Source organism: Bubalus kerabau, chromosome 1, assembly GCF_029407905.1.
Source record: "Bubalus kerabau isolate K-KA32 ecotype Philippines breed swamp buffalo chromosome 1, PCC_UOA_SB_1v2, whole genome shotgun sequence".
In the NCBI taxonomy this organism is placed as follows: Eukaryota; Metazoa; Chordata; class Mammalia; order Artiodactyla; family Bovidae; genus Bubalus; species Bubalus kerabau.
Window position 1 is genome coordinate 155,770,663 of NC_073624.1, and position 13,786 is coordinate 155,784,448.

At 42.5% G+C, this 13,786-nt stretch overlaps 1 protein-coding gene across 1 annotated transcript in view; it reads right to left on the reverse strand.

The window, feature by feature from the left end:
• Nucleotides 1-12,821: 12,821 nt before the first annotated feature.
• The window catches only part of KCNMA1 (potassium calcium-activated channel subfamily M alpha 1), a 771,468-nt gene continuing 770,503 nt past the window's right edge, over nucleotides 12,822-13,786 (reverse strand). The window contains exon 31 of the mRNA XM_055537192.1: nucleotides 12,822-13,240. The gene's annotated coding sequence lies outside the window, so the exon portion shown is untranslated. The remainder of the gene's footprint in view (nucleotides 13,241-13,786) is intronic.

Below are 13,786 nucleotides of genomic sequence, written 5' to 3' on the forward strand. Positions count from 1 at the left end.
AGGAAGAAAAAAGATGCCTGGCAAGAAGTCAGCCAATCAAAAGCCAGGAGCTCTTTTATTTACTATAGACCTCCCAACTAACTTCCTTTTCCCCTCTATAAAAGTGCTCTTCCCTTGCCATTCAAGGACTTGCACGTGGCTTGACATGGTTGCAGACCCTGAATCACAATTCTCTGCTGATCTTAAATAACTAACGTGTATTTTCAAAAACGCCTCAATTGGCTATTATTATGCACACTGAACTTTACAAAGAACTGTTACAGAAATACGAAAAGAAACTGACCAGAAATGAGGAAATGGACTAAGAATGTGGGCTCAGGTGAACTAAAGCATGTCAAGTAGCCCATCATCATGATTACCAGATTCTTAACATGAGCTTGGAGATAGAACCAAAAAGAAGGGAGGCTATGTTGATCCAGAATATGTGAAATCAAAAGGTGAAGAAGAAGATAAGACTACGGAGAGTAGGAGAGTGCAGCTGATTTGACCAAACCACGTTAACCACACAGGTATGGTAGAAGTACTTCCGGAAATGAAATGATTAATGGGGAGTCTTAGCCAAAGTTAAAGGATTTAAGGATGCTGTGATGTCCCAGTGCCACTTTCCTGAGGTGAATAACAGGAGAGGTGAAGGGAGATGGTCAGATAAAGGTATGGTGGTACAAGTAGGTTGCTGAAGCAGAACAGAGCTAAAAGACAGTGTTCTACTCACAATCCATTCCCTGCTTTTCCTGATATAACAAGGAAGTCTGGTCACTAGCAATATGGGGGGCAAATTACTGGTAAAAACAAATGAGAAAAAACCCATCCCCTTTCTGTAATCTCTTTATTGGTTTTATTCATCCATGTCTCACCTCTCCCTACCTTCCTCATATTCTAGTGTTTCCTGAAGGTGAATAAATCTGCAATCCAGTTCCATCTCCCCAAACTGCAAATTAAGATGGAGCTTCAGGATATGCATACACACTCAAGCCTTGATTTTCCATGAAAGATTATTTCTTCCTTTGCCTATCTAGAGAAATCACTTGACTTCTGTGTGTTGCATTAGGCCACTGTCATTAACAACAGTGGTGTCATTTTGACATGCTCTGTGAGGCAGCGGTCACTTTGAAGTTGAAAGATAGAACAGACATGGATAAATAATACTCTGAGCAGACTGCTATTGCAACATTATTGCCAGCAATTATTTCTCCAAGTGACACATCTGATAAAAAGTCAGCCACCTTCCTTCAGGAAGTGTCTCAGTAGCTACAGCTAGGCACTTCTGCTTGATTTTTTTTTAATGGACAGAGCTTATTAATTCTCTAGCTGGAGGTCTGTGCTCCCTCTTCTGTTGGTTCTGTCTCCATTTCTGGAGATCGAGGTTTTAGATCCTGGCTTCATGGGAGCTTAGCATGGATTCAAGGCTAATTCCTGGGACGGGATGTGTAGTGCCCTTTTGATTGGTCCCTTCCAGGTTTCCTTTTTGCACAATTCCTCTTCTGCCTGTCGTTATCCTTGACAGCTTTCCATTCCTGGCTTTGGAAATGTAGATGTGATGGCTTAGAAACTAACTGCTATGTCTAAAGAAGACAGCATTTGATGGGCTGTTATTTTGATCATCATGTATAGCATGATGTGCATGATATTGTGTTAAGCAAGTCTACCGATATTAACTCACACAATCTCCATAATGATGATTGAAGGTCCTTATTATCCACATTTTGTTCAGACAGGGAAACTGAGGAACAGAGGTGAAACAGAGGACAATAACTCATGGACAGCAAAGCAGGATTCAAATCCAGGCAGTTTGGTTACGGATTACCCAGCTGCCTTCCTGGCCGTGCTGTACTCGTGGACGATGTGACCTGGCGTCAGTGTGGGGAGAGGGAAATACAGTGCACATAGTGATGAGTTAGAGGGGATGAAATTGGTGCAATCACACAGGCCACCACGGCCGGGACTGGGACACCTGGCTCCTGATTAGAACATTGTACAGGGGAAGGCCTGGACGTACCATTAATGGGGAGGTAGTTCCAGTGCCAGAGATGGAGGATTGAATCCATGCCATGAGCCTATGTAGCCGAGAAACATTCAGCAGTGGGGGGATATGACCTGAGGCTGGTGTGGTTGTGTCAGAGGCTGGGAAGAGAACTTCTGGCAGATATTCCTTGGAGCTGGCTGTCTAATGGTTGGTTCTGTAGCCACAACTAGTGGGCCTCCATTCAAATGGGAGTTTCCTGAAACCCCCACATCTCTTCTCCAAACGTGATGCCAAAGGGAGTCCATACTTGTGTGCAATGTCTTTTTTTTTTTCCCTACCAAACTTGTTATTTAGATTGAATTCCTGCTTTAAGCAAGAGTACCAGGACCTGAGGATTTTTCCCATGCCAATTCCCTGGCATGGGAGACTGTGTGGTCTAATCAAATGGCATATTAATGACAATAATGAAAGCTGAGCACTCTCATTCCATTATCTAGAATTGAGGACACATGCCTTATAACAATAAACAAAAACCTCAGTTAAAATAGTCAACAGTAGATAACTGGTAAGAACCTACTGTGTAGCTCAGGGAGCTGTATTCAGTGTTCTGTGGTGACCTAAATGGGAAGGAAATCCAAAAATGAGTGGATATATGTATACAAATAGCTGATTAACTTTGCTGTACAGTAGAAACTAACATAACATTGAAAATAACTATACTCCAATCAAAATTAATTTAAAATAAATTAATAAAATAGTGTTATAGAATGGAAAAAAAAAAAAAATAGGAGGCCAGAAGGGGAAACTCTCACGTCCTACAATGACAGATGAGCCCAACTGAAAGAAGAAATGCTGCTGCTTCTTGCATGGCAAGAGCTCAGCCAATGAGAAACTGCCACAACTCAACCAGTGAAAAGCCACTAGACTTCAAACTCTCAATTCCTCCAATGGACTCTCACAACTTCCTCTTCCCCTTTTTAAAAAGAAGTTCTTTTTATTTTCACTGGGGACTTGTTCTTGACTTGCCATGATTGCAGACCCTCAATTGTTATCCTTTACCGATCCCAAATAAACCCATTTTATTTTTTGCTGGAGAAATAACTAGCAGTCTATTTGTTTTAGGTCAATAGTCTTTAGCCAGATTTCACTATAAAGGTGGCAGAATATTTCTACTTCCTCACCTCTGTCTTTCTTTTGTCTATTCCTACTGCTAGGTGGAAACTGGTCTTTGGTAAAACTGGCTAAAGAAGTGGATTACCATCTGAAACTTTTAAATTATGTTGAACAATTTGTTGGCAAAATTTATCTTGCCAACAATTATGTTGGCAAGATAAAATTTAATTCATATTATAGGTGTTCCAAATTATCAGTTCATTTGAGGTTTTTGTGCATGTGTCATAATTCCCACTAATTTTTTAGTATGGATAGAAAAGGAGAAACATTAGACTTGAAGTTTCAAAAGAGTTAAGAAATCAAAGCAAGAAAGTCATTGAGTTACAAGGCAAATGTGAAGTCAAAGCTTCACAGTGAAAGCAAAACAGAGTTAATCCAAAATCTTGGTGCACCAAAAAGTAAGCAGACTAGATAGGAAGTGTATGAAGAATGTATTATACCCAAAGAACAGGAAATCAGTTTATCATCAGCCTTGGGATCTTGAGGCAGGAGGGGGAGGACAGTGGAATAGCTGCGGGATAAACAAATATAGTGTCTGCCAACCAGCGCTTAGGGTCATCTGAATCCATTCTTGCTTCTTGTGGAAATGTCTTGCAATTTTCTTGCTCTCTGGGGCCCTGTTATCCAAGGAGACACTATAGCCCCCAGATCCAGGGGTGGACAGGATAAGGAATATGTGCCCTCAGACTTTTCCTGGAACAATCATGAATGACAAGTTGCACAGCTGCTCAATTATAAGCCTGGAGCTGATGTTGGCCATTTTTCCATTACAGTGGGAGAGCTTACCTGTTAATAAAGTCAACCCAGAGGAAAGTGGAGTCTAGAGACACAGGGACAAAATTCTCGATACCATCTGATTATGTGAATTACACTGTACCTGAAGACATTAACCCTGGACTTTGAGACCCATAAGCAAATAGTTCACTCTTTATGTTTAAGGTTGTCTTAGTTCTATTTCTGTCCTTTGCAACTAATACAAACCTGCACTTACTCCCTTGAGACCACACGAAGTTTTATAACTAAGAGTGTTTTCTGTTTCTGTCTCAGAATCAGGAAGATACACCAAGAATTACTAGGAAACAAGCATTTAAAGTTTCAGGTGTTGATAAGCAACAGTATATACTGTATAGCACAGAGTATTAGAGCCATTATCTTGTAATAACCTTAAAAAGAGGATAATCTGCAAAAATATTAAATCACTATGCTGCATACCTGAAACTCACATAATACTGTAAATCAACAATACTTCAATAAAAAAAGCTTCAGGGATTAACAAGCATTCTCTTCAAGTGTGTGTGTGTGGTACTCAGTCGCATCCGACACTTTGCAACCCCATGGACTGTAGCCCACCAGGCTCCTCTGTCCATGGGGTTCTCCAGGCAAAAACACTGGAATGGGTAGCCGTTTCCTCCTCCAGGGGATATTCCTGATGCAGGGATTGAACCCATGTCTCTTGCCTGTCCTGAATTGGCAGGCATATTCTTTACCACTGTGCCACCTAGGAAACCTTTCTCTTAAAAGTACTTGATAGCAAATATTTTAGGCTTTATGGACCAAGAGGTGAAACTGAGAACAGTATGTAAATATTTATACAGCTACTTAAAATGTAACCATTTTAAAAAAAAATGTAAAAATCACTCTTAGCTCCTAGGCTGTAAAAAGATTAAAAAAGAAAAAAAAGTCAGGTTCCTTGATTTAGCCTGCTGGCCCAAGAAAAAAAATGCCACATCTTACTTTGAATATTCTTTCTGTTTCTGCTTCATAGAAGAATGCATTCTTTTTATTTTCATCCTTCAAGACTCAGCACGATTGTCTCCTTATCAGGGAGCTTCCTATGAGCACCTTGGCCCGGTCTATGGTTCCTCTTTTATGCTCATAGTCTGCCAAGCTCATAACCTTTATTTTATTCCTCCATTATGCCTTCACACACTTTGACATTTTTAAATTTTGAAACTTCAGACCAAAAAATGATATGTTAAAATAAACACTTGTGTAATGTGTAAAACAAAGCATAACACTTAATGTAGGTCCAATATATTTGAAGCCCATGTTGTATATTTCCAAAACATGTTTCCTCCCTCCTCTACAGGTAGCTAGTATCCACAATTCAGCACCAGCCATTCTTCTGCATTTCATTATAATTTTATACCATCTACAATTAATCCTTTATAGGTGAATCCTTTATATGTGAATATAACATTGTTAAATATGTTTAAAACTTTGTATAAAATATATGGGTTCTTCTAAAATTTGCTTTTTTCCTTTTTCTTCTTTTACACCTCAAAATTGTGTCTGTGAGTTGTCAAAGTTAATTTATGTAGTTATAGTTCATTAACTTTTATGGCTCTATTGAAATATATTTGATGAATGTACCATAATCCGTCCAGTTTCCTGTTGATGGACGTTTGTAGTGCTTCCAACTTTTTTCACATGCAAAAGTGTGCTGCTCTGAAAATATTTTGCCTGCCTCCTTGTATCCTCCATCTTTGACAGTACCTCTACAGTATATATGCAGAAGAGGAATTGATTTGTGGTACATTATGCTCATCTTCAAATATACTTGAGCCTGCTATGAAAGTGAAAGTGTTGGTCGCTCAGTCTTGTCTGACTCTTTGTGACCCCATGGACTGTAGCCCATCAGGCTCCTCTGTCCATGGGATTCTCCAGGCAAGAATACTGGAGGGCATTGCCATTTCCTTCTCCAGGGTATCTTCCCGACCCAGGGATCAAACCCAGATCTCCCGCATTGCAGGCAGATTCGTTACCATTTGAGCTACCCGAGGAAGCCCAAAAGTGAAAGTCACTCAGCTGTGTCTGACTCTTTGTGACCCCATGGACTATACAGTCTGTTTCATTCTCCAGGCCAGAATACTGGAGTGGGTAGCCTTTCCCTTCTCCAGGAGATCTTCCCAACCCATGGATGGAACCCAGGTCTCCCACATTGCAGGCAGATTCTTTACCATCTGAGCCACAAGGGAAGCCCAAGAATACTGAAGTGGGTAGCCTATCCCTTCTCCAGTGGATCTTCCCAACCCAGGAATCAAACCAGAGTCTCCTGCATTGCAGGCAGATTCTTTACCAACTGAGCTATCAGGGAAGCCTGAGACTGCTATATTTCTACCAAAAAGTGTACCAGTTACCTGACTTAATAACATCTATGAGTATTAGTTACTCCAAACCATTACTAAAACTTGGTGTTGTCAAAAAAATTGTTTTTACAGAGAATTTCAAACATATAAAAAATAAACAGAATTGTATAATAAACCTTATGTATCCATCACCCAGTTTTAATAATCATTATCTCACAGCCAGTCTTGCGGTAGGAGGGATAGGCTCACGATAAAATCAATTCCCACTGGACTCCTCAGTGGTAGAGTCTGCAGGCCAATGCAGGAGATGCAGTTTCAATCCCTGGATTGGGAAGATCCCTTGAAGGAGGAAATGGCAACCTACTCCAGTATTCTTGCCTGGGAAATACCCTGGACAGAGGAGCCTGGCAGGGAGAGCTACAGTCCATGGGGTTGCAAAGAGTCAGACACAACTTAGTGACCAAACCACCACTACCACCCTGGGGTAGATGACCACAAACGGGAGAATAATTTTAGTGCAGAAATTCTCTCATAAGAATGACAGTTCTGAGCTGCACAAGAAGCTCCCCAGCCTGGGGGTCCTGCACCAGGAAGACAAGCCCCCAGGAAATTTGTTTTTATTTTTTTTATTTTTGGAAATCTAGTTTTGAAGGCCTGGGTGGCTTCACTTCGGGAGCCCCGCAGGACTGGGGGAAATAGACACTTCATTCTTAAAGGGCATACACAAAACCTCACAGACACCCAGACCCAGGGCAAAAGCAGTCATTTAATAGGAACCTGGTCCAGACCTACCTGCTGGTCTGCCCCTTGGAGAGGCAGGGTGGTGAGGTAGGGGGGGCTGAGTCTCATGCTGGGGACACAGACACTGGTGGCAGCCATATTTGGGAGCTCCCTCTAATGTGAGGAAACTGCTGGCATGCTATCTTAGGCTCCTCCCTCTTGCTCATTACCTCTGAGACCTGGCCCCGCCCACCACTGCTGAGATGCCTCAAAACAACCTGGGCAGGGACATGGCCTATGCATAAGCAGACAGGCTGCATAAGCAGACAGGCTGCAGCTATTTCTAGACCTGATTGAAGACACAGCCCTGCCCACCAGGGCGCCAGGACACAGCTCCGTCCACCAGCCTCCCCACCAGGAGGCAGACACTGATGCAAGAAAACCAAGAAAACCACACTTTCCCCATCAGGCCATACCCTACCTTGTGACCAGCTGGGCCTTGGCCCTGTCTGCTAACAGGCCAACACAACCTCAGGATAACACCCAGACCCTGTACTCAACTGTATCAGAAGCTAGCCCCCCGTCCCCCCAGTAGAGATCTGACACCAGCTCTGAGACCACTAGGCTCTGTAACCAGACTCCAGGACCCAGCTCTGCCTGCCAGTAGTCTGGCATGAATCTCAGGACCTGGCTTTACTTACCAGTGTGGGAGCAACAGCCCTGGAGTTTTCTGGACCCTGACCTGGCCCACCAGTGAGCCTGCACTAGCCCTGGGCTCCCTGTGGTTCTGCCTTGTGACCAGGCCCAAATAACCAGCAGCTAGCAGCAACCCCACAAAGCAGGGCCCATAAACCAACCTGGCCAAGGGTATTTAAAATTAAGAGATCAGAAATTTTAAACTGTCATGTATATATATATATAGACCGCTATACAAAAACCTCATGGTAACCGCAAACCAAAAATCTGTAATAGATACACACACAAAAAAGAAAAAGGAATCCAAATGTAGCATTAAATATAGTCATCAAATCATAAGAGAAGAGAATCAAAGAAGGGGGAAAAATAAAAAGACCTACAAAAGCAAGTCCATAGCAATTAACAAAATGGTAATAGAGTATACTGCTACTGCTAAGTCACCTCAGTCGTGTCCGACTCTGTGTGACCCCACAGACGGCAGCCCACCAGGCTCCCCCGTCCCTGGGACTCTTCAGGCAAGAACACTGGAGGGGGTTGCCATCTCCTTCTCCAATGCATGAAAGTGAAAGTGAAAGTGAAGTCACTCAGTCGTGCCCGACCCTCAGCGACCCCATTGACTGCAGCCTTCCAGGCTCCTCTGTCCATGGGATTTTACAGGCAGGAGTACTGGAGTGGGGTGCCGTTGCCTTCAGTAATTACCTTAAATGTAAATGGATGAAATGCTCTACCCAAAAGATATAGAGTGCCTGAATGGGTACAGATACATACATATGCTGCCTAGAGGAGACTCACTTCAGATCTAGAGACACACACAGACTGAACGTGAGGGGATGGAAAAAGGTATTCCGCGCAAATGGAAGTTAAAAGAAAGCCAGCAATAACAATCACTCGTGTTCATAGCAGCATTATTACAGTCGCCAATGTATTAGTGTTAGTTGCGCAGTCATGTCTGACTCTTTGCAACCTCATGGACTGTAGCCCACGATGGAATTCTGTCTGTGGAGTTCTCCAAGCAAGAATACTGGAGTGGGTAGCCATTCCCTTCTCCAGAGGATCTTCCTGACCCAGGGATTGAACCCAAGTCTCCTGTTTGCAGGCAGATGCTTTACTTTCTGAACCACTAGGGAAGCCCAAGGTATGGAAGCAACCTAAATGTCCATCAATAGATGAATGGATAAGAAAATGTGATACATATATTCCCTGATATTGGGACAACAAGGCATACTCACTACATCTTTTCTGTTAAAACACTATCCTAAGAGGTTTTCACTAAAGCAATGAGGCAAAAAAAAGTAATTGAAGTATAATAGTTGAAAATAAATAATACTTCCATGTTGCTAGATATAATTGGGATTGTGTACATAGGACATACAAAGGAATAAAGCCAAATTATTAGAATTGATAAGTAAATTTAGGAAAGTCACTAGATATCTGGTCAATAAACCAAAATGCATATGGATCTCCAGATAAGAAAAACAAAAATAAAAATTATGAGTTAAAACAATGAATCCATTTAAAGTCACAAAAAAAATTCTAAATACAAAGTCAGAAATATCTTTTGTCACTGTATTTGTAGCTCACCAAGGCCCTCAACAAACATTTTGTCTTTGAACAAAAAATAGTTAGCTTTCCTAGTTGTTCTTCCCGGAACATTTGGAACAGTTTATCAAAAATACAAATATTTCTTAATTTTCCCCCTCTGCCTCCTGCCCTTCCTTCATGATCATTGTTTATAGTTTGGGCTAATTTTCTTCCAAATTTTAATAAATGTATAAATATATCTAAGCAGTTAACAGTAATAGAGTCTTTCTATACATTATATTTTCTCCCCGTATGCAATATGGGCCAGGAGTCAGTAAACTTTTTCTGTAAAAGGTAATATAGTAAATAATTTAGACTTTACATGCCATACAGTCTCTGGTGAAATTACTCATCTTTACTGTTTATGGCAGGAAATCAGCCAGAGATGATACATAATGAAAAGGTATTGCTATATTTCAATAAAACTTGATTTACAAATAGGCCTCAGGCCTGTGTGACACCATTTGCCAACCTCTGATAAACATGAATCTACTTCATCCTTTGTCCTGAGTGTCTAGTACTTCACTGAATGGATGAATGCAGTCATTTAACTCATCTCTCATTAATAGAAATCTGCAACTGTTTCTGTTACAAATCCTCTTGGGACTTGCCTCGTGGTCCAGTGGTTAAGACTGAGCACTTCCAATGCAGGGGGCATGGGTTTGACCCCTGGTCAGGGACCTAAGATCCCACATGCTACAGGGTGCAGCCAGAAAAAGCCAAGACAGAAACCTTTGAAACCAAGCACTGCTTATCACCCAGCTGGGTTAGCTGCTGCTCGCTCTCCCTCCTCCGGGGAGCACGCTCGCTGCTCTCTGCGGTGCACTGGCGTTTTATGCCCGTGGGCTGCTCCTTGGGCTTTCATCAGCTGACTTTACCAGTAGCCCCAAGCCAACTAAAACATGTGTGCTTGTCGCTGTAGCCTGCCACTGAGGTAAAGAGCATGTTAACCAAAGAGATAGACGGACAAGGAAGAGATTATTGATTCTACAAAGTTAGTTATTTTTGGAAAGAAGTGATTAAGGTAAACTGCCTTTTAAAAAATCTGTTAAATTAGAAATGGACTCATTGACATAGGAAACAAATTTTTGGTTACCAAAGAGTGGGAAGGGATAAATTAGAAATGTGGGATTCAAAGATGCACCTTGCTATATATAAAATAGATATACAACCAGGAACCACTCTATAGCATAGGGAATTATATTCAATACATTGCAATAACCTGTACTGGAAAATAACCTGAAAAAGAATAGCTACATATAGATCCATAGATGTATACCTGAACCACTTTGCTATGCACCTGAAACATTTTAAATCAACTATAATTTAAAGAAAGATTATTTACAAAACAGACCTGTTAGGTATGAGTGAGGCAATTCAACAGACTGAAAACTAGGGAGCGTGAGGTGGGCAGTGAGAAGACCCCCACTTTAACTCTTGGATGGTACAGGTCAAGCAGCCACAGTGAATTTGGTGCAGGCACAGCCCTGTCTCCTCCTCTCACAATTTTCAGAAGCTGGCCTGGGCAGGACAACTGTCTTCTGCCTGGTGATACCCAACGCCCCCACCTCGTCCAATCATTTTTTCCAAGTCTTGGTGGACCTCTTATCTCTGATTCTTAGCCTACATTTTCAGACTCTTTGAACGTGAAAGGTTAGTAAGCATGAGATCCTGTTTCTTCTCTCAGAGGCCTGATCCATTAACATTTAAAATAGTCCTGAGCCCGTATTTACATGTTGATATCATTCATGCTTTTATTTTCTTTCGTACCCTGTCTGTTCTGTTTCCCCACCTTACCCCGTTTTTCTTCCAGGCAGAATCTATCTCATCTGACATGGCAAAGCAGTTAACATTGATTCTGGTGAATGGTCTACTTTGATTTTTGCTACAGGGAGATTTAAACACAAATTCACATATATTGTTTTCTCAAAAAATAGAAAAATATGCTCCACATTCATCACGCTGTGTATGCCGAGCCTGCTATTTTGTAACTCACTGTCTCTTCTCTTTTATTTGCTTTCTCCATCACTGTTGATCTCTTCCTAATACTTCATCCTTTATGCAGACTCCTCCTTTGGAGCCGAATTTGGCAGTGAAGTTTGCCTAACTAATGAGAACCATATGCTCTGCAATTACATTCCCCAACAACGTTCAGATTTGTTAGCAAATATTGGAGAAGGCAAGTTGAGAAACCAGAATCCAAAGACTGTCAGGAATTGGCATATTCTGACAGGTGAACCTGCTTTTGCTGGAAATGAGTTCTAGTTTGGGCTAGTATTAGGAACTTTCCTGGTGGCTCAGACGGTAAAGCCTCTGTCTACAATGTGGGAGACCTGTGTTCAATCCCTGGGTTGGGAAGATCCCCTGGAGAAGGAAATGGCAATCCACTCCAGTACTATTGCCTGGAAAATCCCATGGATAGCGGAGCCTGGTAGGCTACAGTCCATGGTGTCACAAAGAGTCAGACACAACGGAGCGACTTCACTTTCACTTTCACTTTTAGGCTAGTATTGGCTTATGGAAAACAGGGATTTGTTTCTCAAAGTATCCATCAGTTGGTCGACCGTTCTTGAAATGGCTAAATGCTTCTCTCATGCCTTCCCATTGGCATACCATACTAACCCCTATAGGTTAATTTTTAATATGTGACTATTACCTGTTGATTTGTTGGTTCTATTCCTCCCCAAACTGGAGACTGGAGTCATGATGCTACTCACTGTTGTATCCCCAGCTCCCAGTAGAGGAAGGTGAACATAATCACTATTCAGTAAATACAGCTCATAAACAAATGAGATAATCTCTCGAATATATTAAGTGCCAGTCATCATACACATTACATACATACAACTTGGGTGGCTTTTCTCCATTCTCAGCTCCTCCTCTTCCTCCAGGCTAGATCAGCCTTAAATTTGGGAGTCCAGTCTCCCTAAAACTGTTCAAACTTTGTATCCTGAAGATGATTTTAATCATGGCTCAGAAACCACAGCATCAAGTTTTAAGAGATTTTTTTTTTTCTGTTTTTTTTTTGCCTTGTGATAAAGTTTCATCGATTGCTCTGTGGGGGTGAGCGTGGGGTGGGATGAGTGAAAACTGATAGCTGTCTTGATATGCCAAATTCATGGGAAAGGAGCACTGTTTTGCTGTGCAGGTATCAGGAAAAGAGTAACTAGCTTGGGTACAAGTGGCTGAGGACAGATATGTTCTGGCTTCCCATGGGCTACCTAAAAGCTGTCTATCTCTATAGCAACCTGCATGCTGAAGGTTTCCGCAGGAGCGTGTGTGCCCTCTGGCCATGGTGTGACCCTGAAGGGACTGACTCCCAGGCACCACATCGAATGACAGAGGCTCTTCCTCTCCTCTGCCATCCATTGCTGTCTTGGGCTGGTACCTACTGACAGTCTCCTTGGAGGTGCAGGGCTCTGTTTGCACTTGAAGTTGCAAAGGCAATAGAAGGGCATTCCATGGCTCTGATCAGTCCACAACTCTGCCGTCACCAGAGAGAGGCACAGCAGCCCGATGGGGACCCACAGACTCCACTCTCCCCTCCCCTGCCCCACCCATGAAGTGTGGGTGCTGGAGACAAAAGGCACACTCACCGATTTAGAACACAAATACATAAATTTTTAATCTGCGAAAAATACAAAATGAAACCATGTACAAGTTATGTACAAACCCTTTTTACAAGACAAGAGAGTTATCACTGGTTGTTACAGATGACAGGGTAGATCATTTCAGAGCACCAGCATTTAGTCTCTCCTCCGATTTGGTTAGGTCCTAGTAATCCGCCATCATCATCATGCCAACGATCAAACGTTTGAAAGACAGATGAATAAGCCACGCTCTTTTTCCTTAATGAACAAGTAGGCTGACCTCTGTGTAAGCATACTTTTTTTTTTCCCTTTATCCCCTGAAGAAACGTTGAGTGCAGGTTTTGGTGTTAAGTGAGGGATGGTTACTTTTCAGCATCTGGGGGGTGGGATGTGAGCCAGAAGTTTTACACAGGATGTGATTGCGCCACCTGGGAATGGAACGTTTTTTAATTAGGATTTCCAGGCAGACCTTGGTTTATGTTTGAAATGTTGCAGTTCTGGTCAAATGTGTCAGGCTGTACTCAGTGGAAGGAAGGGAGGGGGGCAGGCTGCTCTGGGGCAGGGGGATGGGGTGCTTTGGAAATGGGGCTCCGTCAACCTTGGTGGGGCTCCAATACCTGTCGGCTGCCTTCTCCCACTGACCCTGAATCCCACCTGACGGCCGCTCCAGTTTGCTCTGGCAGGCACGTGTGGGTGCCGTGTGTACATTTCCATCTAAGATTCTGAGCAGCGGGCACAGGCATGCCTCCCAAGGCAGGCACACTGGAGACCTTTGGTGTCACTTCTGTCCCTGCTTTGCCAAATACCAAGGTGGAGGAGAAGAAACACAGATGTCCTCAAGGGGATAAACAGACCAAAGGAAAGCTTTTTAAATTTGAAATCTACCTAGAAATTAAGGTTGGCTTCACTGAGTCAAAAACCCTCTCTCCTCATGCTGTATATCCAGAAAAGCCACTAAAGCAACAGACTGTCGC